This window comes from Crocodylus siamensis, chromosome 4 (assembly GCF_052110815.1).
Source record: "Crocodylus siamensis isolate JL-2025a chromosome 4, ASM5211081v1, whole genome shotgun sequence".
NCBI classification, from domain to species: domain Eukaryota; kingdom Metazoa; phylum Chordata; order Crocodylia; family Crocodylidae; genus Crocodylus; species Crocodylus siamensis.
The window spans coordinates 16,271,626-16,287,486 of NC_143398.1; the positions used below are offsets into that span (position 1 = coordinate 16,271,626).

The window sequence follows — 15,861 nt, forward strand, 5'->3', positions numbered from 1 at the left end:
CATCAGCACATCGCAACCGGCACACGTGACTCCAATGTGTTTTTGAGGGGATACCTGCTAGGTTTCAATTAGCTGGTTGAGGAAGCCTGATACTTGATACCCAGTAAAAGTCACAATGGGGAAAGGAAAGGAGCAGCTTACTCCCACCACTGCCTTTACTTCACCCAGGCTGGATTTACATCTTCAGTCCTTTCCTGTTCCCTTTGCTCCTGCTCAGCATTCAGCTTGAAGTGCTGGGAAATGCCAGCTGAAGAGACTGATTCAGCAGCAACAGCTTCTCGTCACAGTCTAGCCTGTGGCTTACTAGTATCATCCCCCAATATCACCCCACCGCTTTCTGCAAAAATCTCACCAACTGGAAGTTTTAATCCTTATTGATACTCCTCCAACAACTTCTTACAGCTCCATCCCTTCTCATCAAGAGTTATTTGTGACTTTCAGTCCAATGGTCACAAAGGATCCTGGGATTGGTTAGGGAAGCAAGACAGACATGAAATAAGGTTGAGCACCCATATTGTAGACTGCTTTGTAGGTCACTAATCCAAATTCAATGTAGAATGGCAGCAAATGAAATTCAGTTGCATGTAGTGGTTGTTGATGCCTGTCCATTTCTAGTACACATGAATTCACATCTAAAAATCACCATGCCAACTGGGTTGAACTCATGCATCAAATACACCTAAGGACTATTAAATAGGCCACCACTCCCAAGAAGCTATCCACAGTTTTAAGTGATTTAGTGCTGCCTGGCCTCAAGCAATAACTGACTATCCACACTTCCCATTTAGAAAGAGTGCTTTGAGCTCCATTTACTGGCTTCTGTCTACTGGGAGGTCCCAGTGGTTCTAGCACCTCCCCCAAAATGATCAAGGCAATGATATGACTTCCAGCCGTGTTACAAGGCTTGAATCCCATAAAAATATATGTTCTATGTCTTGTAACTCTTTGAGAGAATTGTAGGACAAATGATTTTGCTTTCTGTGCTTCCTCAGACTTCCCTTTTTCCTCGCTCCAGCCATTTGGATCTATGAACTCTAGGCATAGAAGTAGGTATGCTCTGAGCACACCTATCACACACTGATAACTGGTAGCTGTGGGGCTCTTGGAAGCCTAGATACATACTGGGGAAAGAGGACAAAGACTTATAGAGCTTTCTGTAAAGACAAATAATTGAATAAATTTATTTTATATTCCAGTAAACAGCCTCCAAAAGAGAGAAAATTATTTGAAATAGCTGGAGTCTCTGATGCAGAGGAGAAAATTTATTGCATACATTCAGACACAAGAACTGCTGGTAATACATGCCCCATCTGGAGCAAGGCCTGAATTTTTCACACACAGACACCACACATTGTGAATCTGTTAATGTTGATTTGCAAATACCATATGTAGGACGCAACCTCCAAAGAAAGAATGTGAAAATTTAAGTTATTTAATAGCATATACCCTGTTCCCTCATGATGAGAACAATTACTATACAATACAGTCAATGCTCCATGACATTAATTCTGCTGTAATTGGTACCATTCTTCTAGCCTCAACCAGTTCTCTTTCTTACTAGTAGGACGAACCAATTAAAGTTGAATCTAAATGAAACAGAGATAATGGGTGGTGGTGGGTAGATCTCATGACTTGTGCATGGCTGGGACACTCATTATTGCTGGGGTTCATCCTCCCCTTATTAATTAGGTCTGCAGCCTTGGGGTGCTCCTGGACCCCTTGCTGCGCTTTCATTCTGAGGTGTCAAGGATGGCTAGGAAATCCTATTACCAATTCCGTCTTGTGAAACCTGTGATCTTTTCCTTCAGATTTAGATCTAGCCACTACCATTCATGCTTCCATAACCCTGAGGCTAGACTACTGCAATGTACTCTATGTGGGGCTGTCCTTGAGGACCATCTGGAGGTTGCAGCTGGTGCAGAATGCAGCAGCCCACCTTCTGACCGGGGTGGGTTAACAGTAACACATAACTCCAATGTTCCAGAGACTGCACTGGCTTCCAGTAGCGCTTTGGTTGCAATTCAAAGTACTGGTCTTGACCTATAAAGCCCTAAATGGCCTGGCTCTTACATAACTCAGAGACTTCCCCCTCCTTCATACTCCATCATAATCCCTAAGGTCAACTGAGAGCAACTCCTGCAAGTATCGTATGTGCACCAAGTTTGCTTGGCCAAAACACATGGGAGATCATTTTTGGTTGTTGCTTCTCAGCTCTGAAACTCCTTACCCTTTGAGGCCTGCCAAAGCCTGAGCCTGGCCATTTTTTTAAGCAACATAAGCCCTTTGTATTTGGAGAGGCTTGTAGCAGGTAAGATTACAATCTGGACAGCATTCCCTCTAAGCTGTGTGGCCTATGTTCAGAACTTCCTATCAGGCATGCCCACTCTTACAAATACACAATGATCCATGTCTGTGTTTTGGTAGGCCAAGGTAAATTAACAGTTAACAAATTAGCTTTCCATCTTAGCATAGTTTGTACACAAAACTAAAACAGGCAGGGTGGTGACTTTACTTATGCTAGCCATAGATGGACTGGAAGCTAAAACTGACTAAGGAACAAACAACATCACTAATGTGTAACTATGTTATAGAAAAAAGTAGAAAGAAACCTTGGCTAAGTTTGTTTAACTGATTTCCACAAATATACCTTATTTATGAGGATTGTTTAAAAAAAAATTTCAGAGTCTCATTCTGTTTTTCCTAGGGGCTTGATCATAAGTATATTCAAGTCCTTATTGCATTCTGTGGGATGTATGTCCATTCATCCTAGGTCTGTGTTTCGCCAGATGATTGTTACTTTCAGCTATATTTTCCTTGTTTACAATTATCTCCTGTCCTTCCTCCAGTCTTTGGTAATTCTCTGTTATATTGGACATATTATATGATCCCTATTAACATAACATCTGGGCTCTTCCTTGATGTATTGTCCTCACCTTAGCCCTGTGAAGAAGGTAGAGGTGTGTTCTTTTTCCCCTCCTTATAGAAAGACTATATGACTTGCCAAATTCTGTTGCATTGCAAGGTGTTGAACACAGATATCCTGATTTCCAGGCTTATATCCTAATGATTGAACCGTTCATTTGAAGAGTCTCATGGATCCCCATGGAATGTGGATCAAAGCCAAAATGGTAAGTCTCTAAATTTTATCTTAAATCTTTCCTTTACACTTTGGCTACAGTTATAGTCTATAAAAATGGGTGAAAATTAAGGGAAGGGAGGTCTTGCAGATGGTTCCCCAAACTCTCCACCTATCAGCATCTGACTTATTAGAAAGGTCCCAAATGGGTACCTCATAATGCTTCCCTGAAATGGTCGCGCTTTGAGAGGCAGTCTACCCTCTTAGTATACATTAGTATACTTAATATACATAGCTCTTAGTGTAACTAGGTTTGTGCTGGGTGAAAAGCCAGTACCTCTGCAACTTCAGGATGATATACCTATCCCTGGGCACACAAGTGAAGTAGTCTCTGCTTCTTTGAATAGAGACTTCAATGTCCCTTGTGTGGGGTATACATGGAACCTATTAGGTTCTCACAGCTTGGCCTACATAATCAACCTTTTCTTAACTTTAAGAGCTTTCATGTTTACCAGGAACACATTTCCAAGCCTATGTGATTGTATATAAGAGTCATAACACTCATATTTCATGCTACATTGGTTAGGTACATACCATAAAGTAAATCACCTGGAACAGAAACAATACCATGTTGCGTTCTTCAAAGTGAGCTATACACAAATGATCTGCAGACCAAGGCCTATTTGCTGAAAAAAATTGAGAACATTTTTGAATTAGGGAAAACATGAGATTTTCAAGATCTCGCCATGAATAGGCAGAAGGTGAAATATGTTTTAAAAAAAGAAAGAAAGAACTCTTTGCAAATTGTTTCTTAGGTTCGAATTCTCAAAATAGAGTTCCTGGTACTTTATGCACATATATGATGTAATTGTTGCAGAGTAAATAATGCAAGGAAAAGATAACATATTTTTACGGAAATGATGTAAAGAAAAGATCAAGTGGAAATTAAGTAAATAAACTTGCGTCACTTTATTTGAACAAGGGCTAAATCACCCATCCTGTTTACAAATAAACTATGTTAATCACTGCAGTCTGAGAATTCAGTAACACTTTAGTATAAACAGTTTATCTAGTATGAAACCCAGTTTTCCTTGAGCCCAGGTGCTTTAAACAACTTGTTTAATTATTTTTCATATGTTACTGCATCCTCAGATGAATGGAAAATAGTTCCTGCACTGCCTGTAAAACACTGGTTTAAGATTAAATGCTTAGGAAACAGGAAATATGCCAATTTAGGCTATGATCTTTCAGACATTCAGGAATGCCATCCAGGAAGGAATTTAAGCACACGCTTAACTTGAGCATGTACTTATATCATCAGTGAAAGTTAAAAGTGTGTTTAACATTAAGTACTCAGTTGATCTAATAAAAGATACTATATCTACTCAAAGAACCTTGCCTAACATTAAGTAAGTGCTTAAAAATTACCCTGAATTACATCCATGTTTAAAGTAGTAGTACTAAAAGCTCACCAGGATCTTGGCCCAGTATGTGATGCACTGTACAAACACTGATAGTCTCCTGTCCCAGAGAGTTTACATATTAGGTAGACCAGACAGATATAGTGTGGCAGGGAAGGGATATAACACAGAAGCAGTGAACAGCGTGGCTGCAAATGTCATGTTAGTTCCATAATAGTTTGGAGACTAGGGTAAGCTAAATGGAAAGAAAAGTAAAGTGAAGGGAACATGGGAAGGAGTGGTGGGAGAGTTGTGGGTGCAAGACGGAGAAGAAGGTAAAGGGGCCTGCAGACAAAGCCCTATGAGGAGAGATTGAGGGCCCTGGATCACTACAGCCTTCGCAAGAGAAGGCTGAGAGGTGATCTTGTGGCTGCCTACAAATTCATCAGGGAGGACAGCAAGGAATAGGAGATACTGTGTTTACCAAGGCATCCCTTGAGGTAACTAGGAACAATGGCCAGAAACTGATGGAGAGCAGATTTAGGTTTTGACATTAGAAGAACTTCTTCACAATAAGGGTTGCCAAAATCTGGAATGGGCTTCCACGGGAGGCGGTGCTCTCCTCTACCTTGGGGGTCTTTAAGAGGAGGCTAGACATACACCTGGCTGAGGTTGTCTGACCCCAGTGCTTTTTCCTGCCTAGGGCAGCGGGTTGGATTCAATGATCTGCTGAGGTCCCTTCTGACCCAAACATCTATGGATCTATATGTGAGGTCAAGCTGAGCTGGGGCAGGGAGAGAGGGTAAAGTTGGATCAATGAGCCTATCGGATCTGAAGTATGTGAATACCCTTGGCTACGTGAATAGTTCTCTTCCATACGATGGAACTACCACATTAGTAAACTTTACTCATCTACTTCTGTGTCAAGGGTTAAGCCTGAGAACTCCCAGGGAAGTCTACTGTCATTTGTCCAAGTCTTTTGGAACTTCCCAGAATTCAGGATTGTGCCCTAATTGGGCAGGGAGAAAGGTTCCTCCCAATATCAGTGAAAGTCACCTTAATCAAGAGAATAAAATCCTTAACCCAAGATGTATCACTGCTATGACTGCTAAGGGGGTCGCATTTTTGTGTGTGAGAGAGGAGGGGAGGGGGTGTTCATGACATATATACACCAGTACATCTGATACATCCTGTAGCCAAACACAAATTACTGTGCTCAGTACTGGAGTGAAATTAAAGAGCCCTGTGATACACAAGCTGCTCAACCTAAATGATCTACTGGCCTCTTTTGGCCTTTAGCTCTTTAGATTAGATCCTGGCCTATGGGATGCTGCTTGGAGGTGCATTAGGTGGGCTTTGATCCCGTATCGCTTAGCTTTCTTTGGATGGCTTGACTCCGGCAGCGAACTTTTGTTTTTCTGAACCGTCCTGTGATTTGAACTTGGAGATGAGCGTATCGGTCCAAGTTAGATTGCAATGACCCAGCATTGCCACAGTCTGACCCCAATTCAGTCCCTAATCTCATGCTTCCCAAGGGAGAACCAAACTCGTTTTCTTCACAGCATTTTGATAACTCTGAAGCTGCAAATAACCTGTGTTGCATGGAAACCATTACGCTCCATGTTAATAATATTATCTTTCAGGATAAGACAATACTTCCAGTAATTCTTTTAGTTAAAATGCATCAGAAATCTCCATCAGAGGAGGAAACAAGTTTTAAGAGTTTTACACGGAACGTGCCTTTAATTTAGTGAACGCTCAGCACTGCACTTCCTTTATCACATAGCCATTTGAAGCTATCTCTCCCTGCTGCTCCTTTTTAGTAATAGAAGCAATGGGGTTGTGTCTAAAATTAGGTAGAGGTTCAATATTTTGTCCTTTATTATAAACATACACAGTGCTAACAAACCATATGGCATTCCCCTACTTATAATTAAAAACTGTTGAAACCAGCCTATCTGTTTAGTAAAAGGAGATGCTGTATCACAATAACCTTCCTCGGCTTCATTACCACACCCCGGAGGGAAGAAAATGTCTAAGATGGAGGGGTAAATGTGAGGAAAGGAGGAGGGTGGTAACCAAGTAAAGTCACTTATCAGCCAATACAAAGAAACATATGTTTAAGTGGGAGGAATCCGACATTCCTGTTTGACAGTGTAATAAATCACTGATGTTTAGGTGTTTATTTGAGTATGTATAAGAAACTGTAGCGTGTGTGTATCAATCTGCATATGCCCCCTAGTTAAAAAAAAGCAAAAACAAGAAAGGGTGGAGGACACAATCTACTCAGTCATACTGGTAAAAATCCAAAATAACTGGGAGCATGTGTTTGAAATGATTTCAGATTGAAATTGCAGTAACAGAGCACAACTTTAGCCGAGACACCTTCCAAACACCTACTGGAATCAAAAACACTTTGCAATGCATTGTGGACAATTTAATTTTCTTTGTATCACAAACAATTGCCTGAGACATGGCAAAAGAGGATAGATAGGGTTATATCTACAGTCACAGTCACAAGCAAGATGCAAATCAAATGAAACATGAAAGCAGTAGTAGCGGCATTCATCAGTGTTCAACAGAAATGCTTTCACTAACTATGTGGAAAAAATGCTTATAAATCACAATAGCATTTTCTACAGCATTTACAGTGGTAACTCAGAAAATGCAATGCATATCAAGGCTCATTTTATTAACTTAAAGTGGACTTTATTATTTAAATCAATGAACAAAATGAATATCAAAAGAGAAACTGGAGCCAGGTGCAATGGAATGAGAACCAGTTTGTAGAAATATGGAAAGTAAGGATTGCTAGTTTGCTTGTTTTTGAGTCCAGGTGGAAAAGTCACAGGAACATTTATTTAAGGTTAGATAACATTTTAACTTCAAATGCTAGAACAAGAAGTCCTATGTATGTCTTGGTTTTATAATAGTTTGAAAGTGAAGATGATCGAGGTATCACTTGTCTGCCCACCAGGATGTTAGAGATATCCTAATTTGAGGAACTAAAAAGGATGTGTAAATAAAACACCACATTGACATGCATCTTCTTGTGTTCAAAAGTATTTATCAAGCAGAGTCATTTTAGTTCAGTAAAGTAGCATTACTTGACTGAGCTTATGCTAGGCACTTGATGCCTTTTTTGTGTCAGTGTTCACAAGCAAGATCAACTCCCAGACTACTGCATCAGGCAGTCTGGGGAACAGGGGAGCAGCCCTCAGTGGTGAAAGAACAGGTTAGGGACTACATAGAAAACCTAGATGTGTACAAATCCATGAGGCCAGATGGAATGCACCCGAGGGTGCTGAGGGGGTTGGCTGAAGTGATTGCAGAGCCATCGGCCACCATGTTTGAAAACTCATGGCGATCAGGTGAGATTTCAGATGATTGGAAAAGGAAAAATACCATGCCCATATTTAAGAAAAGGAAAAAAGAGGATACAGGGAACTACAGACCATTCACCCTCGCCTCAGTCCCTGGAAAAATCATGGAGCAGATCCTCAAGGAATCCATTTGTAAGGACTTGGAGGAGAAAAAGGTGATTAGGAACAGTCAGCATGGTGTTGGGATACCCTCCCCGTGAAGGGTCATGGTGGAACGAGGTGGCAATTGGAAAGCCGACGGACAGGTTGGGGTTAGCGGCAGCGGAGTTCTGAGCGGCACAGAGGTGCGTTTGTTTCTTAAACCAGGTGGAATTTATTTAACTTACACTTGGTGGCGCGTAGGCACGGTAATTCTTCGGTTACAGTAACGAACGGATGAACGAGCAAACAACAAAGGGGTCTGTTGGCCCACGAGGTTCCCCAACAAGCCCGTGCGTTCTACCCCTGGTGCCGAAGCCCCGGATAGGTGCGGCTGCCCATTGGTTAAGTCTCAGGGCTGGTCAACAGCTCATAATGGGTGAACACACAAAACAAACAGTAACAAAACTGTAACTCGCTGAGAAGAACGAAGTGTGGTGCCGGTCGTGAGGATGGCCGAGGTCGGAAACCGGGGTATGGTACAGCAGAGATGCGCCCGAAGTTGACGAGGATGAGACGAATCGTAATCAGAGAATGAAGCCGGGGTCAATAGTCAGGTAGGTAGAAAATCAGAGTCCGTAGGATGTTCCAACGCCGAGGTCAAAATCAAGCCAAACAGTCCAAGAGCCGAAGAATCGATATATCAAACACAGCGCACAATCGGAGATAAAGACGTATCGAGAGCTCACAGAAAGGGAGAGAGATCGATAGACCCAGAAGCCTGACTGAAAGACCATCCCTGGAAGACCAGCATTTACAATGGTAACTCAGAAAATGCAATGCATATCAAGGCTCATTTTATTAACTTAAAGTGGACTTTATTATTTAAATCAATGAACAAAATGAATATCAAAAGAGAAACTGGAGCCAGGTGTAATGGATTGAGAGCCAGTTTGTAGAAATATGCAACACCAGCCTCTGTCTCCAGCAAACGCGATCTCCCCACCGAGGGAGGGGCTGGTCAATCTTTTAAAGCAGTCCTATAGCCAATCAGGCTGCTTGGCTGACCAAACTTTCTAGAGGGATTACCTCATTCCAATCATATGCTGGGCATGCGTGGCAACAAGCTCTCTGTGACAACAGAGCCTGCGCTTCTCTGAAAGTAGGTCAGGCTTGAGTGACAGGCCTGCAGGTCATGAAGGGGGAACATGCTAGGGTTGTTTCCATAGCGCATGCTCCTAGCAGTCAATTTAACTGCTGTATTGTCAGCATACATGTAAATTTTCCATGACACATGGATTCACCAAGGGCAAGTCATGCTTGACCATCCTGATTGCCTTCTATGATGAAATGATGGGATCTGTGGATGCAGAGGGACCAGTGGATGTGGTTGATTTTAGCAAGGCTTCTGATACAGTCTCTCACAATATTTTTGCGGGCAAGCGAAGAAAGTATGAGCTGTATGAATGGACTGTAAGGTGGATAGAAAACTGGCTGGAGCATCAGGCTCAGAGTGTAGTTATTAATGGTTTGCTATCTAATTGGTAGCTGGCATCAAATGGAGTGCCCCAGGGGTCCATCCTGAGGCACTTTTTGTTCAATGTCTTCATCAACGACCTGGAAGATGGAATAAAGTGCACCCTCAGCAAGGTTGCAAATGATACCAAGCTGGGGGGAGCAGTAGATATGTTGGAGGGTAGGGCTCGGATTCAGAGTGCCCTAGACAAATTGGAGGATTGGGCCAAAGGAAACTCATGAGGCTCAATAAGGACAAGTGCAAAGTCCTGCACTTAGGACAGAACAGTCCCATGCACCAGGACAGGCTGGGGGATGACTGGCTGTCTATGTTTCTAAAACTAACCAGACAATAAAATTTGCTGGAGAGATTTGCCAGCAACTCACTTGTGATAACACAGTGTAGTTCAGCTCCAAGTCACCTTCCCTCCATTCTCATCTTTTCCATTGTGTTTCATTCATTTGTTTGTAGCTATAATTTCTGGTTTCTGGTATGATGTTTTTATTTACATTCGATCCTTCTTCCAGTGGTGCTTAAGCATTTGGCCCCACTGGCCAGCTGAGCAATGCAGGCCAGTCTGCAGGCTGGATAAAGTCACATGCATTGGTATTGGCCCCTGGAAATGGGCCCCACCCCTGCACACTAGAATTGGGCCCTGGAGCCTGGCCCTTCCCTCCCCAGCCCCACGCACACAGAATAGTGTAGTGGAGCCCTAGGCCAAGAAATGCGGCAGCAGGGGAGAGGTGCTAAGTAAGACCCATCTCTTACCAGCACTTGTGTGTCAGACCTGTGTCATACTCACTTATTCAGCACCTTGGTAGACTGGGCTGAAATGTGAAATTAAGGTCAGAAAAGAGCCTATACAAAAGTTTTTACTTTAAGCAGAAGGTCTTCAATTGCCTCTTTAACATGTAAGTACTGTATTTACTCTCTTACCACATAGGACTGGTGACCAGCAAAGTGGATGGAAGGCAATTGGTGCTCCATCGACCTTGCTCACCCTTCTGCCACCGATCACCATTTTGCAGGAGGCACCTTCCCACAGCCACAACAGTAGTCCATGGACACCATGACAGGGGCAGATGCCCTGTCAGGTCCCAGCCCCCTTGCCGCTCCAGCAGCAGGGCAGAGGCACAATTGGAGATGGGGGGAGGGGGCAGAGTGGAGGGTTATTCCCCCCTCCCTCTGGTATCTGGCAGAGGGCGCAGGAGGGGTCTTATCCTGCTGCTTGGCCCATGCAGGGAGTGATCGGCAATGGCAGTAGCTGTCTCCTGGGGACAGAGGAGGCAGAGGGGGAGATAACCCCCCTCCCTGCCCCCTCTGCATCAGGGAGCCATGCCAGTCAGCCTCTGGCTGCAACCTTGCCCCTACAGTAGCAAGGAGGGGTGCCAGGCAGTGCTCCCCCTACCTGGCCAGGTTACTATCAGGGTATGCTACACCCCGACCCCCAGCACAGCTTCCCTGCAGGCAAAGGTGCACTCTAGCACCCCCTTACCCCCCAGCTCCTGGCCTGGGTGGTGGTAGGCTTAGACTAACCTGCAAAGATTGAATCAATTCAGGCTCTAGCTTTTTGAATGTCTGTCCCTAGCTGGCTTGGGCTGACATGAATGAGGCAAGTTCATTGACTTTAATGGCACTAGATCACTACCTCAGCTGAGGATCTGACTCTAAAATTTTTCAAGGAAAAAAATAAATGCGTTGGTGTTTTTGGAAAGTCATTGTTTTGACAAAAAAGCATCTGCCAGCTCTAATATTCACAACATTTATGAAACCTATGTCATATATGTAAAAGCAAGATTGCATTTTCAAACGTGAGATGTCCTGGAAAATATTTGCCCCTTTGGACTTTCTTTTTTAATCGTTGCATTTTTCTTTTATGAAATTTAATCTGGAAAAAAAAATTGCTGGTATTTTTTTTTTCCCAAAATGAGCATTGAAATTCTATCTGCTTAGAAGTTGTGTTTCTCTCTAGTTGAATTTTCATGCTCTAATTATTACATTAAATCCCCCTATTCACAGCTTTTGAATCACCCACACAATCCTCAGGAAATGTGACAAACTTCAAAACCTCCTTCATTTAGCACAGTTATGGACAAGGCCAATGTAACTGTGCCCAGATGGTAGTACACAGTATCATGTCATAAAAACAATGGTTATAAAATGATAAATTCTTGAACACAGGCCAAAAAACATGAAAAGAAAAATATGCTTGATTTAAAAAGCAGATAGATGAAGAAAGATAATATTACTTGGCCAAAAGCATCTCAGGTAAATGCCATTTATCTTGTTTGCATGTGTTATTTAAGAATGGAAAAAATTATATTCTCTCTAACCCCTTCCAGCACTTGGAAAAAATGATTGGCTGAACAGTAATGTATTTCTAATGCATGCAGTATACTTTATACGTCTGCATAAAATGTAAGGTCTTAGTCCTGGAAATCCTTATGGTTATGTGAATAGCCCTTTAGCTATGCACATGTTCACACTTAGAAGCAAAAGTTTTCAGGACTGGAACTGTTGATTTCAATGGCATTTTCACAGTCATAAGGAATAAGAAAAACTGAGGGTTTTTTCTTGCCCTGATCCTTATTGCTTGTTTTCATGGACACACAAGTTTCAAACACATCACATGAACTTGATTTCCAGGATATCGCCGATGATCCTGCATCAGAAACCAAGATGAATGAGGTTAAGGCATCACTGTAGAGCTGTTTCACCTGACTTAGCATTCCCTCTTTTTCATACAAAGGGAAGATGGCTCAGTTGTCCCAAAGACTATAGTTATAAGCTTGATGGGGCAAGGATCATGTCTTCCTCTAGCCTTTACAGCATGGAGCACCTGGCTGGTGCTTAGCACCCAATTCATAATAGGTAAGAGAGAGGGGACTTTTTATTGATGTCAGTGAACTTTGTGTCAGACCCATACTGCATAAGGCATAAAAGAACCCCAAAACCTTTACCTCTTGCACTGTTTGACCAGAGTCTGTCATTTGGTTTTGAAACTCTGACAGACAGCTTCTAAGCAAAGATGAAGGAAAGGTTTGGAGGGACTTAAGATGAAGGATCCTGTGCTCTCTTGCAAATTACTTCGAGTGGATGGATCTCGTGCTTTACTTGCTTCTTTCTGAAACCACCTCTGCGCAAAAGCTGCCTTCAAATAGCATATGAGAAGTAAGGAGCTTTTGGGGGATTTCTAAGTGACAAGCACCGTTACTAATAAATTGTCTCAGAATGTAAAAACGTGACCCCCTCAGGTGGTTCAGCCACATTGTTTGCAAACTGTGACAAAGTATCAGATTCCTGTCTTTTTGCTGAGCCCTCACCATGGAACAATACAGTTCCGCGACTTAGCGCTTTGGTTCTGATTGTGCAGCCTGTAATTAGGGACTTGGAGGAGGATGAATGGCAAAGAATGCCGCTGTGCAATTGGCTGTAACCAATGCGACCCTAACTGATCTTGTCGCTCTCAAAAAGTATATGACCTCTTGTACCCTCTTCCATGATCCATATATGTAGTTAGTGTGGCCCCTCCTGCCAGGCTTTTCATCGCTGTGCTTTTAAAACCATTAGCTTGCTTTGTAGTGTTAGGGAGACGTACGTTTTTTGAGCTATCATAAATGAAATCTTAGAAGATATCTTTCAACGTGTCCCAGGCACAGTTAAAAAAGAAAAAGGCTATTATGGTTTCTTTAAAGGGAGGAAAAAAAATACAGAGGGTGAACGGGTCTAGACTTTTGTAGATTAAGGAAAGCTAACTCAGGATTAAGGGGCGTGAAGAAAATATGGCTGTGGTGGACAGAGAAAAGATATGCAGCTAAAGTGCAGGGGGCGGTTTTATAAAACTGTTATTTTGGGGGGTGCGGGGAGTTGCCTCTTCTGTGCTGGGAGATGTGGGGGCTGATATCACTTCCTCTCTAATAATTTACTCCTGATACTTCTTTCTTTAAGAAAACACATAAAATGCTACCAAAAGGTTGTCTGGCATAATCCAGCTGTCATCTGCTGTCATAGGTGGAAAAATGTGTGACTGGAAAGAATGCGTATCTCCATTTATTTAGGAAAAAATCAGCTTTATAATGTTTCCGTTGGAATTTTTATGTGGCTTTTGGGCTGTACCATGTGCAGCAGATTCAGTTATTCCCCCCAACCCTCAGACTTCTTTTGTTAAAAGTAGAGATGGTCCAAAGCCGCTAAATTGGATCTTGATTCAGTTCCAAGTTTGATCTGGTTCAAAACCAGAAAGGTGCTGTGGGTCATATTCATTACGGAAATGTGTTGTGGTTCGTATTGATTACGGACACGGACTCGTCCCTCAGTTCCAGAAGCGATGTGCTCTAGACTTGTTCCTATCATTTGTGGTTTAGTAGGTCCTTGAAACTGGCACTCTGAAAAAAGAAGGGGTAGAATACCCCTCTTTACAAGTGCTAGATGACTGGGCTTACTGGGTTTAATAACTTTCAAAAATTGGCAAGAAGTAAATCTTAATGTATACTCCTTGGGCTACATCCAAAGCCACCTAGGGCACTTACACAACTAACATTTGTTGTGCAATAAGGCCCTTGAAAGCACTCTACAGCCATGACATAACACACATGCATGGCTGCAGAGCATTTTTTAAATGGCCAGTTGTGGGGAAACAATAACTCTCATTAAATCAGCTATTAGCTGAAGGTGCTGTAGAGCAGAGCGCCTTAGGAAACTTTTGTGCAGGTTCCCTATGGCTGTCTGAGTGGATTTAGGTGCATAAGTGCAATTCTATCCCATCCTGTTCAAGTCCCTGGAAATGCATGAATGCAACTAACAACTTCTTAACGCACCATCACCTTTTCCTTAATACCAAGTCATAAGAAGAGCACCAAGGAGGAGGAGGAGGATCAGAAATAAGGCAACCCTGTAGCAGAGAGGAACAAGTCAGTCATTTAAGGATATCTGAGCCACTCAGATATGAGACTGAAGAGACTAGAAATCCTTTTTCTGATGCTTTGTTATGGCAAACATTAAAGTATAAGAAGCTAATGTAGACGCCTCTCTCTCAGAATATTTGAAAGTAAGCCAAAGAAGTAGTTTGCCTGAGAGTAGCCCAGGTGTATAGAGCCAGATGGCAGAGCAAATAAAGTGCTAGAAATGTTTGTTCTCAAACCCAACAGCTCTATTGGGAGATACTCTTGGATTTTATCTTTTTAAACTCTTCAAGTTTGTGTGCACAACAGACTTCTTTCACTCTTATGCTAATAAACTCTTATTAATAAATAAACCTTCAGGGTTTGGCCCCTTTATCTCCTTATTTTTCTGTTCATTTGAGGCATCGTCACACACTTGGATGTTGCCATTGCATATTCTTATCTCCATTCCCTGGAGATTTTGACTCTATTCCAACAGAGTAAACTGGCATTTATCACATAAAGGGCATGCAGAGAGAAATAAATAGCGCAGCTCAATCACTATGAACTCTAATGCAACATTCCTGCTAGAGAGATTAAATCTGTTCCCATGAATTTTGTGGGGAGAAAATTATAAGGACCCTTACTGCCCCAAAGCTTTGGGAGCAAATGGAGACATCACACCCTATATGTCCGTGCCCCCAAGGTATGGAATAGCCTGCCATAGGAGGTGGTTCAAGCACCTACTTTGAATGCGTTGAAGAGAAATTTAGATGCTTATCTTTCTGGGATCCTATGACCCCAGATGACTTCCTGCCCCTGGGGCAGGACTCAATGATCTTCCAAGATCCCTTCCAGCCCTAATGTCTTTGAAATCTATGAAATCAGTTCTCCATGTGTTTTCTGACATCCTTTCTTTTTTCTCGCTTTTTTTTTTTTTTGGCTTTACTTGCTGATGTTAGATATAGCCTGTTTTGCCAGGTACAGACATTGCACTTTTACTGGTATAACTGATCAGAAACAGGTCTTTACACATAAAAGAACAGATGTTCAGCGTGCAAAACCAGTCTATACCTATAACGGAACAGAAGTTCAACACACAAAACCAGTCTATACCTGCAGCAGAATGGAAGTTCAGCACATATAGACTGGTTTAAAAATGGTGGAACCTGATCTAAGATTTGCCCCCCCCAGCCAAGGGTGAATGTGTGTTCTGTTTACTACCGATCTAAAATACACCACTTAGAGACAGCTGTGTAGCTTGGACAGATTTTGCCTTGGGCTCTTTGAATATCTGTACCTAGCCTTTGTGAACACACATAATAGGTCATCTCAGACAATGCCCTGATAAATGAATAACTTGAATTCTATGCATAACTATGTCATACATTTGGTTGTATGAGTTTGATGCTGAGAAGACTGTTTCTATCAGAGAAGCAAACTAAAAGGCCTGAAATGGTCTGGTCCGTACATTGCTTAGGTTCTTCCTTCTCCCTTATGCTACGTCGTACTCTCTCTGTTCAGCAAA

The 15,861-nt window shown here is 42.3% G+C and overlaps 1 protein-coding gene across 10 annotated transcripts in view; it reads left to right on the top strand.

Moving 5' to 3' along the window:
* SEMA3A (semaphorin 3A) overlaps positions 1-15,861 on the top strand; it is a 468,302-nt gene that overhangs the window by 40,683 nt on the left and 411,758 nt on the right. For 7 of the 10 annotated variants that reach the window (XM_090041876.1, XM_090041883.1, XM_090041875.1 and 4 more), the window contains exon 2: positions 3,052-3,128. The exons of the other annotated variants lie outside the window; for them this stretch is intronic. The gene's annotated coding sequence lies outside the window, so the exon portion shown is untranslated. The remainder of the gene's footprint in view (positions 1-3,051; positions 3,129-15,861) is intronic. 10 annotated transcript variants of the gene reach the window in all.